Consider the following 12,513-nt stretch of genomic DNA (forward strand, 5'->3'; position numbering starts at 1 on the left):
TTTAGAACAGTTTAATCTGAAATTATAAAATATTTATATTAAAGAAGAAAGATGCCCAGAAAAAATCTACTTTTATTGAGCTTCTATTGGCATGAGAAATAGTGTTAGATATATATTATTTAAAGACAAAATCTTTGATAAAAAGAACTAGTTATGTTACTATTTCGTTGTAAAGATTCAAACTTACTAAATACAAAATAGTATTATTTTCATGATTCATTCTGTGAAAACGTTTTTTTATTAGATTTTATCTTCCATTGTTTCTGAAGTATTTAAATCGGTGTCGCTGTACGAGTGAAAAGAAAAAACTTCACTCAATAAAAATAAAAACGAATAAAAAATCCTATAGAGGAATGTAAAATATTGATGAACGCGTTTGTAGCACGTTCCGTTCAAGCTTTTCTTCCATGATAACTGAGTTAGTAACTATTATAACCAAAATTCAGCAAAAAAACTTTCCATATTTTTTATAAGCAATATAATATTTTTTAAAGAGAAGAAATTAAAAATAATTACGAAAGCGAATTAAAAAATATAATTATACGTAGTTATCGTTAGAATTTTACTTATACAATTGACAATACTTTTTACTCAAACTAAAGTTTTGTACCATGTGTAGTTTTACATCTGGTGTATATATGGGTATATATATTTTTTAACTCAGGTCAGGCCAATTAAAAATAATTCGATTTTTGGCTTGGTCCTAGGCCTGAATTCTTTGTAGGCACTTTGGATTAGTCATTCCATAAGGTAATGATAGTGAGAAAATTGAAAATTCACTTAAGCTTGCGCCCGCCCAAGCCTGTGCATTATAATGTATCTAACGCAGTTGGTAAGTGTTCCTTGTAAATGGCTGCAATGGCTTCAGGAATATGATACAGGAAGTGTTTGTTTGTTATTTATTATACATCTACTACGAACGACAAAAATATGATAGATTATTTCATGTATTATGAATTAATCAGACTACAGGCAGCTGTTTTTACAGAAGTATTATCGTTTTGTTCTTCACCAGCCATTTAAACTGAAAGCCAGTCGAGTGTAAGCTGCGTTTGCAGGTCGGAAAATTGAAACCGAAAATGAAAATTTGTAACTGAAAACGATTTTTTGTTAAAAGTAGATGATATCACGATTAACATCCATATCCAGCAGCGAGTGTGGCTGTTGCATTAAGCAGACAATTATTCATCGGCTTTTCGTTACAGATATATATATTTTTTATATCATCTGTAATGAAAAATACGCCAACATTTGACAAGGAGTAGATAACGTTACTTGATAAAGATAAGAAGTATTTAATAATAATAAAAAAACAATTATTATCACGATCATTTTGGTAATTGTTCCACCACGCTACGACAATTCGGGTTGAGGTATACACAAGTGGCAGACATTCTCATGTAGGTTTTCTTGCAATGTTTTCCTTCACCGCCGAGGATGAGTTGATTATGAACACAAATTAAGCACATAAAAAATCAGTGAAACATGCCTAGATTTAAACCAGTAATTATCGATTCAGATTCAGGTTTCCTAACCACTGGGCCATTTGTCGCATATCTGTACAGTGATACAAAAAATATAAGGAGCTATTTATAAAGATGATTAACATTGGAAAAATATATTATTTTGACTGCCTCGTTGGTCTAGTGGGTGCTAATATAAGACTGCAGAGCCCGAGGTCTTGGGTTCAAAATCCAAGTCTCGCTAGTAAAAAGTAATTAAGTTTTTCTGTCGACATATTCTCAGTAGCAACCTGAAGTCTGGAAGTAGTAGTATCGCCTGCGTAGTCAGCTAGTCTCCCTTGAGATTAGCCGCGTTACATCATCGTAGCATTTACTTTACGTTTTAAAAATGTTTCATGACTATCAAATGAGAGATGTGGGAATATTTAACTTAAATGTATTAATTTATTGTCGCTGTAAGAAATATTAACCATTCCTTAAATCACCAATACGCCAACAACCTTAGGAACTAAGAGTATCTGTAGTTACACTGCCTCACTCAACTTCCAAACCAGATCACAAACAATGAGTATTGCTATTTGGCGGTATAATATTTGATGAGTGGGTTGTATCAACCCCGACGCTTTCACGAAACCCTAGTAATTTTATTGTTTAGAAAAATTACCAAAATGTTTTGTTTAACATATATTTTCAATCGCTAAATAAGAAAAACCCATGAACTTCTACAAATGATTTATTACATTGAATCATGACTAAGTCTGCAAGCGGATTTCTTTATAAATGTATGGAAATAGTTTCATCAGAATCTCGTTGCCTTAATGTTAAGATAATCAACTTTAGTAGAGGGTAGCTCTTAAATCTTTGCCATCAAATACTTGGGGGTAACAAACTTGCCAAATCCGTAGGCCATAAATTCCTCTTTCTGACATGCTAAGAGAAAGAAGAAAACAACTAACGCTCCACGAGCGTTGTGCGTAGAACAATCCATTATGGCTTTTTATAAAATGTATAAAACAATACGGATGAAATATGTGCTAAAGGTATAAACAGATCTCTTTGTTCCGTATCTTACAAAATCTTATATATTAATAGCGTAAGCCCATTTTTGTCCCAGTGATTATGGGACGATGGCTAGATATAAAAAATCTGCTATAGTCTCGGCTATTTTGAGGAGCTCCAGCCGTAGATGTGCAGAAAATTAAAGGTGATTCTTGATTGAAGTTTACTAAATTATTACGATTTAACAAAGAATTAATTTTAGAGAGCGGTAATAGGGCTGTATAAGAAAAAAACATGAAAACGTAAACATACTAACTGAAGTAATGTATGTTATGTATACTATTTGATATCAAAAATTTTATTTAAAAGAGATTTCATCATTTTGGCGCCAAATGTAGATGAGTTTTACTTGCAGTTTACAATGAAATGAAATCAAAACCTGTCATAGGTTTCGAACTTTCTAAAATTTTTTTTTAATTAAACGCGAAGTTTCGCTTTACACCCACTAGTATTTTTTATAGTAAGTTAAAACTACACGATTATAATTGAAAAATTAGAGCAGATATATTTGCTAGCTGGCATAACCTATATGTGCACTTTTTATAAGTCAGCTTATTCCCTTGGATATCGATGGATCACGCGCCGTCGATTCTCTTTATAGAAACTAAGTATGTCGTAAGTATGAGGGCTGTTCACGCGAAGTATGTTACGCCGTATTTAACTTACCCCGTACACCATTTTGCATGCCAGCAATATATCTATAGGTACCTATATTAATTAAAAAAAATCCTTCTTCTTTAAAAAATATTTATTAAGCTTACGTATTTTAATTGGATTAGAGTATTAGTTTCCATGGAAGCAGTGACTATCGAAAAAATATTTATTTATTAATTATATCTAAGTTATCAAACATTTTCGTGGTTTACAACTGAAGAAATAACCCAATGCGAAAAAAGTAAATTTTAATAAGTAATCTTACTTCTAGTTTAATGATGACATTTGATGTTTTTTTTTTATTTGATACAATTTAAGTTATATAAGGATTATATAAGGTACGTCCAATAGAAACAAGAAAAATATAATCTGTTTTTTTTTATTTTTTATTAAGTTATATAGTCTTATCTTGTATTATATTGATTCGATAAATATCCTCAATAAAATGAAACAATCCATACTTAATATTATAAATACGAAAGTAACTCTGTCTGTCTATCTGTCTGTCTCGCTTTCAAGCCAAAACTACTGGACCGATTTAAATGAAATTTGGTACACAAATAGTCTAGAGCCTGAGAAAGGACATAGGCTACATTTTATTTGGAAAAAAATGCTGTAAAGGGTTGAAAAGGGGGGTGAAAAGTTGTATGTTGTAAGTATTGTCATTATTTAGAACTAGAAGCGTAAAACTTATATTTTAGGCTGTACACTTATAAACTAACATATCATGACACCCAATAAGGAGCGAATTTTGGAAATTCTACCCCTAAAGGGGTGAAATAGGGGTTGAACGTTTGTATGGAAGTCCGTAATTTTTTAAGAAACATGAAACTTTATTTTTGGGATACTGATTAAAAAGGAGTAGATACTTATCTAAGTGTTTCTGCATATTCTACCCCTACGAGGGTGAAATGAGGGTTGAAAGTTTGTATGGGAGTCCGTCATTTTTTAAGATATAAACATGAAACTTTATTTTTGGGATACTGATTAAAAATTAGTAAATACGTATTTAAGTGTTTTTTGATATTCTACCACTAAGGGGATGAAATAAGATTTGAAAGTTTTTATGGGAGTCAGTCATTTGTTAAATTAAAGACATGAAATTTTATTTTTGGGATACTGATTAAAAATGAGCAGATACGTATTTAAGCGTTTCTAGATAATCTACCACTAAGGGGTTGAAATAAGGGTTGAAGGTTTTTTTATGGGAGTCCTTTATTTTGAAGTAAGAAGCATGAAATTTTATTTTTGGGCTACCGATTAGAAAAGAGTTGATTCGTATTTAAGCATTTCTGGATAATTTACGCCTAAAAAGAAAAATTGGGTAGACATTTCGTATATAGGATAGTCTGGAAGTCCGTCATTTTTGAAGTTATAAGGTCGAAATTTTATTTTTGTGCCACTGATTAAAAATGAGTTGCTACGTATTTAAGCGTTTCTGAATATTCTACCCTAAGGGTTGAAACACACACCAATGTGGTATACAATGAGGTCTTTACATTAATGTAATATTTTAAATTAATTTGTAAACATATTCATATTCTACGCGAGCGAAGCCGCGGGTAACAGCTAGTTTGAATATAAGAACATAGCTATGAAACAAAAAGTAAGCATTTGTGTATTAATAAATCTTTTTTATACTTATCGATACTTTAATAACTTTAAGGTGATAATATAACCACTATCTGAAACTTTTACAATGACTTCCACACCATCAGTTTTGTAATAATATACAAAGTATTTTCTTCTTAACATACGCATGAAGTTTTCTGTAGCCGTATCTTGAATACGAATATACTTTTTAAAGTTAAGAAAATACATGTGACAAAAAGAGAAAATTACAAAAATATTGCAATATTTTTATGAATACGAACGAATTTCTGCTAATCTTAATCTAATATAAATATAATTTAGGCATAACTGACACTATTTTTACATTTATATTATAAGTTCGAGCATAATCTTTTTAAAGTGTAGTAGGGATAAATAAACAAACATATTTATATGCCTACATATTATTATTTACAGAATAAGATGCATACAATTTAAAAAATAATAAAATGTTCATTACTTACTTACTACTATTAAACTTTATTTTACTTTATTAAATAAAGTATAAAATAGAGGATTTTATACGATTTGTAATATTAGTAATATTACGTTCTTTTAAATAAAAATTATGTGAATAGAAAGAGTTGTGACACGTGGAGAGCGTTGCGACGGGCGGTCGCCGGGACGACGACGAGCGGAGGCGGCGCCGGCCTGTAACAAACAATACCAACTACAGCTTCACATTTATTTTAGATTATGACTCGCTTCAGCACCAAATTGATGTCTAATGAATATTAGAGTTTTATTCAAATAAAAAAGGGAGTTTAGCTCAAAGTTATAAATCTAGCACAAGTTTTTGATTTTATTAAAACAACAAAAGTACCAATTATGTAGGAAAGTCTTACTAAACGCACTCTTTATTACTGTGAGGTAAAATATTGAAATCTCACCACCTGTTAAGTGTTGTAAGTTTTCAAGAACACTAGGGCGGGAAAGTGAGGCAAGAGGCGAATGGGCGGGCGTTGCAGTCTCGCTTGCACAGACTGCACCACCCCTTACCGAATGCATTGCAATTGCAGTTCGCGCTCTAGAGCCGTCGCAACAGCTCGCCCGTTGCACTGTTCCAGTTTTGTGCTCGCGTTACGCGACCTGTAACGAGTTACCAGGATACTAGAGGCATCGAGGAGGTAAGTCACCCTTACATTTCTATCGTCCACACTTTCGCACTTCAACCGTATCCTTATATGCGTCTCTTTCGACCCTCGGTGAATTTAACACTAGTTTCCCTTTTATCGTTGGAATGTGGGAAAGCGGGTTTTGGTGTCCTAACTCTCTCTTTCAATTTGTAACCACTTTGAGACGATTGAGAGGGGTACAATAAAGTTAGAAATAGCTTTAGATGTGAGATCGGAAGTGATCTTTTCAAAAACGAACTCTCAGTGATTCTTTATGAGTTTGTACTTAATAATCACTAATCACAATAAGTTACGTAAACATAATATATTCATCAATATTGTAAATTTGTATTTAAACATCAATTAATTTCATCATGTTACAGGCTAATTTATAATGACAATGCTAAATAAGAAGGATAATAAATAAAATAAAAAGTATAAACAAAATGTAAATTAATTTTCAATTCACTATTTTAACAAAATAATTTGTCTTTTAAGTATATAAGTTTAATAAACAAGACAGTGCATTTTGAACAAACAGCTTTAAAAAATATGAGCGATGTCATCGCGGACAAATCGTCGGATATCTCCCCCGAGTCAATGCCAAGTAGTACCAGGGGAACATAAATTATGAGAAGGCTCGGTTACAGCAATGGGGCCATTAGGCGCGTTGTCAGTACCCCACGCAACCCGTATGCACTCCCTAATAGGGACGAGGTTCAAAGCCTGAGTGAAAAATCATTTTTTTTTAATATATCTTTGATAATATAAAATTAAATGTCATTCTGAATGCGGTTAACACTTAATTCGAGCAGCGCGTAATGTTATTACTTCGCGATTTAATTCATTATACCCTTGATGCGATTGTTCTGATCGTTCAGGTGATAATAGCGGAGCTTTTAATGAAATTGATATCTATTGATAGCTCAATGGGCTGTTTTGCTATGTTTTTATCGTTTTTGGTCGTTGTATGCAAATATTAAAAATAAACAATCTTAATATCTCTTTTATCTAATTTCAACTTATGAATATATTTTTAAAATGCTTAATAGGATAAAAATATTACGACTTTTTTTTTATTAATTGGAAAAAATATTTTAAATTATGTATCGTTGAATTTAATACTTCCTTCAAAAAAATTGGCTCGAAATCAAAGCCGTCTAATAAAATGAACTACGGAATTTAGGGAAAATCCTATAAACTTTTCAGTTGTATTTAGTGAAAGGATTAACTTACATTATAAATGAGATAGTATTTTTAAAATTGTCTCAGTTACCAACATTTTTTTCAAATTTTATAGGTAAATTAAAAATATATCCCTCATCCAGCATAATTTTTCACCAAATAGTCCTTTGCAATTGTTGTTTATAAAAATGTTTTATACAAAAATGTCATCGATTCGAGCCGGTTCCTATGTTTAAAACACTAGCATCAGCTATGTTTTAAAAAAAATTGGTTTTTTAGTTATTGCATCACAGTTTTTACGTTACTATTCTATATATATATGTAAAAAGATTAATCATTATAAAATATATATATACATAATTGTAATACTAGTAAAAATAGAATTATCGCTCCGAGAATTCATAAAGTAAATAAATAGTTTTTAGGGCAAGGTATACCCACACATTTTTAATAAAATTCCGTAGTTTATACTTAAGCTGCCGCTAAGTAAGCTTTAATTTGTTATTAAGAATAATCTAATTAGTGAAGTCTATTAATCCAAATCAAATTATATATCCGATAAAAGGGAATAGATTTAATGACTAATAGCTCTGTGATGTAAAAATATTATAAAAAACGTATTTTGTTTTTTAAATAAAGAGTAAATTTTGAGATTCCTATGAGCTCTTCTCAGTAGAATATACATATCGAGCTTCACATCTGCAACCTACTACTACCAAAAATAAAAATGATAAAATTTAATATACAGTGTCGGTACAAAAAATACGGTTGCAAATTATCGATTTTAATAACCACATTTATAATACTTCTGGGATGTCAATGGCAAAACAAATTTTAGTCACTTCGGCCGGAGGTTCCAACAAAACGGTAACGGCCCTATTAGCGGAGTTCTTTTATTCGTCGGTTCTTTAACGTTTTTATTTCCTTTTACTTGTGAAAATTCTAAAAGAAATACCGGAGCGAGATGAAATTCGGAACATTTGATTACTTGTTATGTATTTTATTTGTATATAAATATATATAATAATATATATATATATCATTTTATTTGTATAAAAATATATAATAGTAATATAAATATAAAAAATAATCCGTATAGACATTTTTTTGTACGGATAAAAGGCGCATTTTATAATTTTATTAAAAAGTTTGTATTCAATAACAAGATATACTTTTTAATATCTATTAAAAAAATGATTTGGATTTTTTTAAATCTGTTTCAAATTTCAGTTTATAGGTATTTTCAGAACAATGGATATAAAAATTGAACAACAGGAAAAAATTTAAAGTTATATCAACTCTGATTTTATTTTTATTATAATTATCAAAAGGATTTTATTAGATAACTTTAAAGTTGTACTTATAATTATATATATAATAAAATAACCTCATTGTTATAATAGTAATTTACATTTCATTATAAATATTTAAAAAATGTACGTTAAGTTATTTAAAACAAATACATAATCGTGCATATTAAACAAGTACATGACTAAAGAGCATTAACCTAAGTCTACCAAATTAATGAACAATCAATTATTTTTATCCAAAAAATCAATAGATGTGCCAATCCACACGTGGACACAATTAAAAAGATGAGAATTGTTAAAATTTAAAACTTTGAAAATGGAACAGACACAGCGAGCGGTAGTCGTTACAGGATTTATCCAGATCTGCATTTAAGATTGTTTCGTGAATTGTGTAAACGAGTTAAAGCGGCTCTGCCGTTCCGATCGAAGTTCTACTAAACGGCTGATTGCACTTAATGTGACAAGAAACCCACCAACTATCGTTTAACTTCAATTTATATAAGCTCCTTTATTGGTTGAAACAATAACAAAAAAAAACATAATACCCATTCAGGTGCGGCTGCTGTAAACATTACAGAGGAACGCAATTAAAGTGGGGTTGATTAAAAAGAAACATTTGAATGAAAACCTTCAACCTTTCATGCCGCTATAGCAAATTAAAAATAATGATTTCAAAGAACGGGTCTACGGTGAAAATAATATCTCTATTCTTATACTAGCTGGACATTTACTAAAGAGTTATTATTTGTTAAATATAAAAGCCCCTGTGTTCATACAAACTCCGTTCCAAATATTGTGCTGCTCTTAGAAAGTTGCCCGACAATAGAGAGGAAATACTCTTAGGGAGGAACGTAGTCTGTGTGTAATCGGCTTTATTTGCCTCTCACCTCTCGCTTCATGGAGGTGGCGCGATCCTGTTGACAACTCTTAAAAACCAAACAACTTTATCTGTTTATAAAAACGAGTATTTCGTTTAATATTCATTGTTCTACTTATGTATCTATTAATTGATTTATATTTCTTATGATTTAAAACATCAATAAGTATAAAATACCGATACAATTAGGATACAATTTATAAGTTTCTATTTTCTATCATTTTATTCACTTCATTCAAAATTTTAATCCTCTATTATAACCTAGTTGGTTACTTCAAAATATTTACGAATAAATTAAAATTCGTATCAGTACATATGTAAATAATATTTTTTAATATTTATATTTTTATCAATGATTGTAAATATAGTTTTTTAAATGTTACCATAAAAAAAATTAAGACGTTCATAGGAAAACTACAATCTATTGTAATTGCCACACCACCAACTTCACACGAGACCCGGAAAGCATACACGTGTAGAAGTGGACGGCCATGAACTTAACAGTCGTTTGATATAGGGCATACGAGATACATAGTTACATTGAACCAGCGAAGGCTGCAGTCGCTTACACGGTGTGTCTATGTGAGTGTGAATACGTATATGAATGCGGACGTAGTAGTTAGGAGTCAGAAGCTTTGAGGCTTTACGTAATTTGTTGGTGAATTGGATTGAGGTTCTCGTGTTTTAATCTCAGCTTACAGTTTACAAAACGTATCCCGCCATTGAACGATTTTGACTATTTAACTTATAACACTCTATAATTTATATATATATTTAAATTAAATGCTTCGACACCGTATCAAAAAATACAATTGTAATAACAATAAATATAATATACTACTACTATTTTAATGATTCTAAGTTTTTATTGACTGATTACGAGGTCCTGGATTCCAAACCAGGTTTGGATCAGTCCAATTACAGTACTCTGCACACTGCCATTTTTTAAACATTCAGAGCAGCATAGCTCGCATTATACTTAATTGTTACTCCTGCGCCTATTCACTGTAAAAGTGAGAAAAATTGCGCAGACTTTAGTGCACTATAATATATTCCACCCGCGTCTTCGGTTAGACCTCGTTAAGAACCGCTGCCGTGGCTGTAATCTATCAGATGGGCATCATAAAGATAATATATTCTAACTTGGCGATATTCAAAATATAATATTGTCATCTTCTATATATATAAAATAACAAGTCCTGATTGACTGATTCATCATCGCCGAGCGTAAACTATTAAAGTTAGGGCCTTGAAATTTGGTGAGTAGGATCTATTTATTGAGTAGACACTAAGAAAGGAATTTTGAAAATTCAACCCATAAGGGGGTGAAATAGGGGTTGAATGTTTGTATAGAAGTCCGTCATTTTTTAAGTTAGAAACACGAAACTTCATTTTTGAGATACTGATTAAAAATGAGTAGATACGTATGGAGTGAAATAAGGATTGAAAGTTTGTAGGGAATACCGTCATTTTTTTAAGTTAGAAACATGAATCTTTATTTTTGGAATACTGATTAAAAATAAGTAGATACGTATTTAAGCGTTTCTGGATATTCTAGCCCTAAGGGGTGAAATAGGAGTAGCCATTTCGTATATAGGTTAGTCTGGAAGTCCGCCATTATTGAAGTTAGAAAAATGAAACATAATTTTTGGGATACTGATTAGAAATTCATTTTTTAAGGTAGAAACATAAAACTCACTTTTTGGGATATTGATAAAAAATGTGCAGATACGTATTTAAGCGCTTCTGGATATTCTACCCCTAAGGGGGTGAAATAATGGTTAAAAATTTGTATGGAAGTCCGTTATTTTTTAAGATAGAAACACGAAACTTTATTTTTAGAATAATGGTTGAAAATGTGTAGATACGTATTTAATCGTTTCTGCATATTCTACCCCTAAGGGGGTGAAATAAGGGTTGAAAATTTGTATGGAAGTCCTTTAGTTTTTAAGGTAGAAACACAAAACTTTATTTTCGGGATACTGATTAAAAATGAGTACATATGTATTTTAGCGTTTCTGGATATACTACCTCTAATGGGATGAAATAAGAGATGAAATTTTGTATGGAAGTCCTTAGTTTTTGAAGTTATAAGCATTAATCTTTATTTTTGAGCTACTGCTGAGAAATTAATAGATATGTATTTAAACGTTTCTGTATATTCTACCCCTATGTGTTGAAATACGGGTTGAAAATTCGTATATAGGTTCATCTTGAAGCCAGTCATTTTTTATGTTAGGAGATTGGCGCGCCAATAATGTTACTGAGGAATTTAAGACCTCAAAAATTATACACCTTTCAATTACGACACCAGACTAATATGAAGGGTTCTCTATCGTAATGTCATAGGTTACAGTTATCACTGTACTAAAGGAAAAATAGTGTATATTCTAAGAATATCTTTGATAACATCAGAATATCCCTTTAATTTCAAGAAAGTGCACTCTTTTAAAAGTTAAAAGTTCTTAAGTTCACACTTAAAGTATGCTTTACCATGACAATTAATAAAGTACAAGGTCAAATTTCTAAAACGGCCGGAGTAGATATAAGAGAATGAATTGTTTTTCGTATGGCCATCTCTAAATAGCCTATATAGTCTATTAGCCTCTAAATAGTCTAATAACCCTGAGTAAACAGACGTAAACAGACTGTTGTATCTAGCCCTCGAAAGTCGAACCACAAATGAGGTCTTAAATTAACGTAATATTTTATATTATTGTGTAATATAATCAATTTCCACGCGAGCAAAGCCGCGGGCAACAGCTAGTAAAATATCGAGGCGGTATAATTGGCCTAGTAACTACAACAACTGTACCAAGCTTAACCAATTCCTGTGCGTTCATACCCAGGTAGACACCGCTAATTTTCATGAGCTTTATTTGTGTCTATAATTAATCTCATGCTTATCGGCGAAAGAAAATATTATAAGGAGACCTACATGAACTTTTTTTTTCTCGCTGGAAAAACGCGTTACGCGCTTCCCCCACGTGATGGAAGTGGGGGGGGGGGTATCTGGGGACATGACTCGCCGATGTCCAGGGCGCCGAGTGCGCCCCGGTCAACGGAATACCCACTAAAAAATCAGCGGTACCCTCTCCGTCTTTCGGCGTGCGTCACGGCATCACTTACGCATGCTACCGTGACGCCCTGACGGTCGGGCCTATGCCGGCCTCCAATACTTAGAGGGGTTCCCGAGGTAGACCTTTTTTTTTTTTTTTTTCTCGCTGGAAAAACGCGTT

The 12,513-nt window shown here is 31.6% G+C and overlaps 1 protein-coding gene across 1 annotated transcript in view; it reads left to right on the plus strand.

Annotated features, from left to right (window-relative positions):
• The first annotated feature begins 5,814 nt into the window (after nucleotides 1-5,814).
• Nucleotides 5,815-12,513, plus strand: part of LOC113393095 (sex determination protein fruitless) — a 70,507-nt gene continuing 63,808 nt past the window's right edge. The window contains exon 1 of the mRNA XM_026629797.2: nucleotides 5,815-5,914. The gene's annotated coding sequence lies outside the window, so the exon portion shown is untranslated. The remainder of the gene's footprint in view (nucleotides 5,915-12,513) is intronic.

The sequence above is a fragment of the Vanessa tameamea genome, chromosome 12 (assembly GCF_037043105.1).
Source record: "Vanessa tameamea isolate UH-Manoa-2023 chromosome 12, ilVanTame1 primary haplotype, whole genome shotgun sequence".
Lineage (NCBI taxonomy): Eukaryota > Metazoa > Arthropoda > Insecta > Lepidoptera > Nymphalidae > Vanessa > Vanessa tameamea.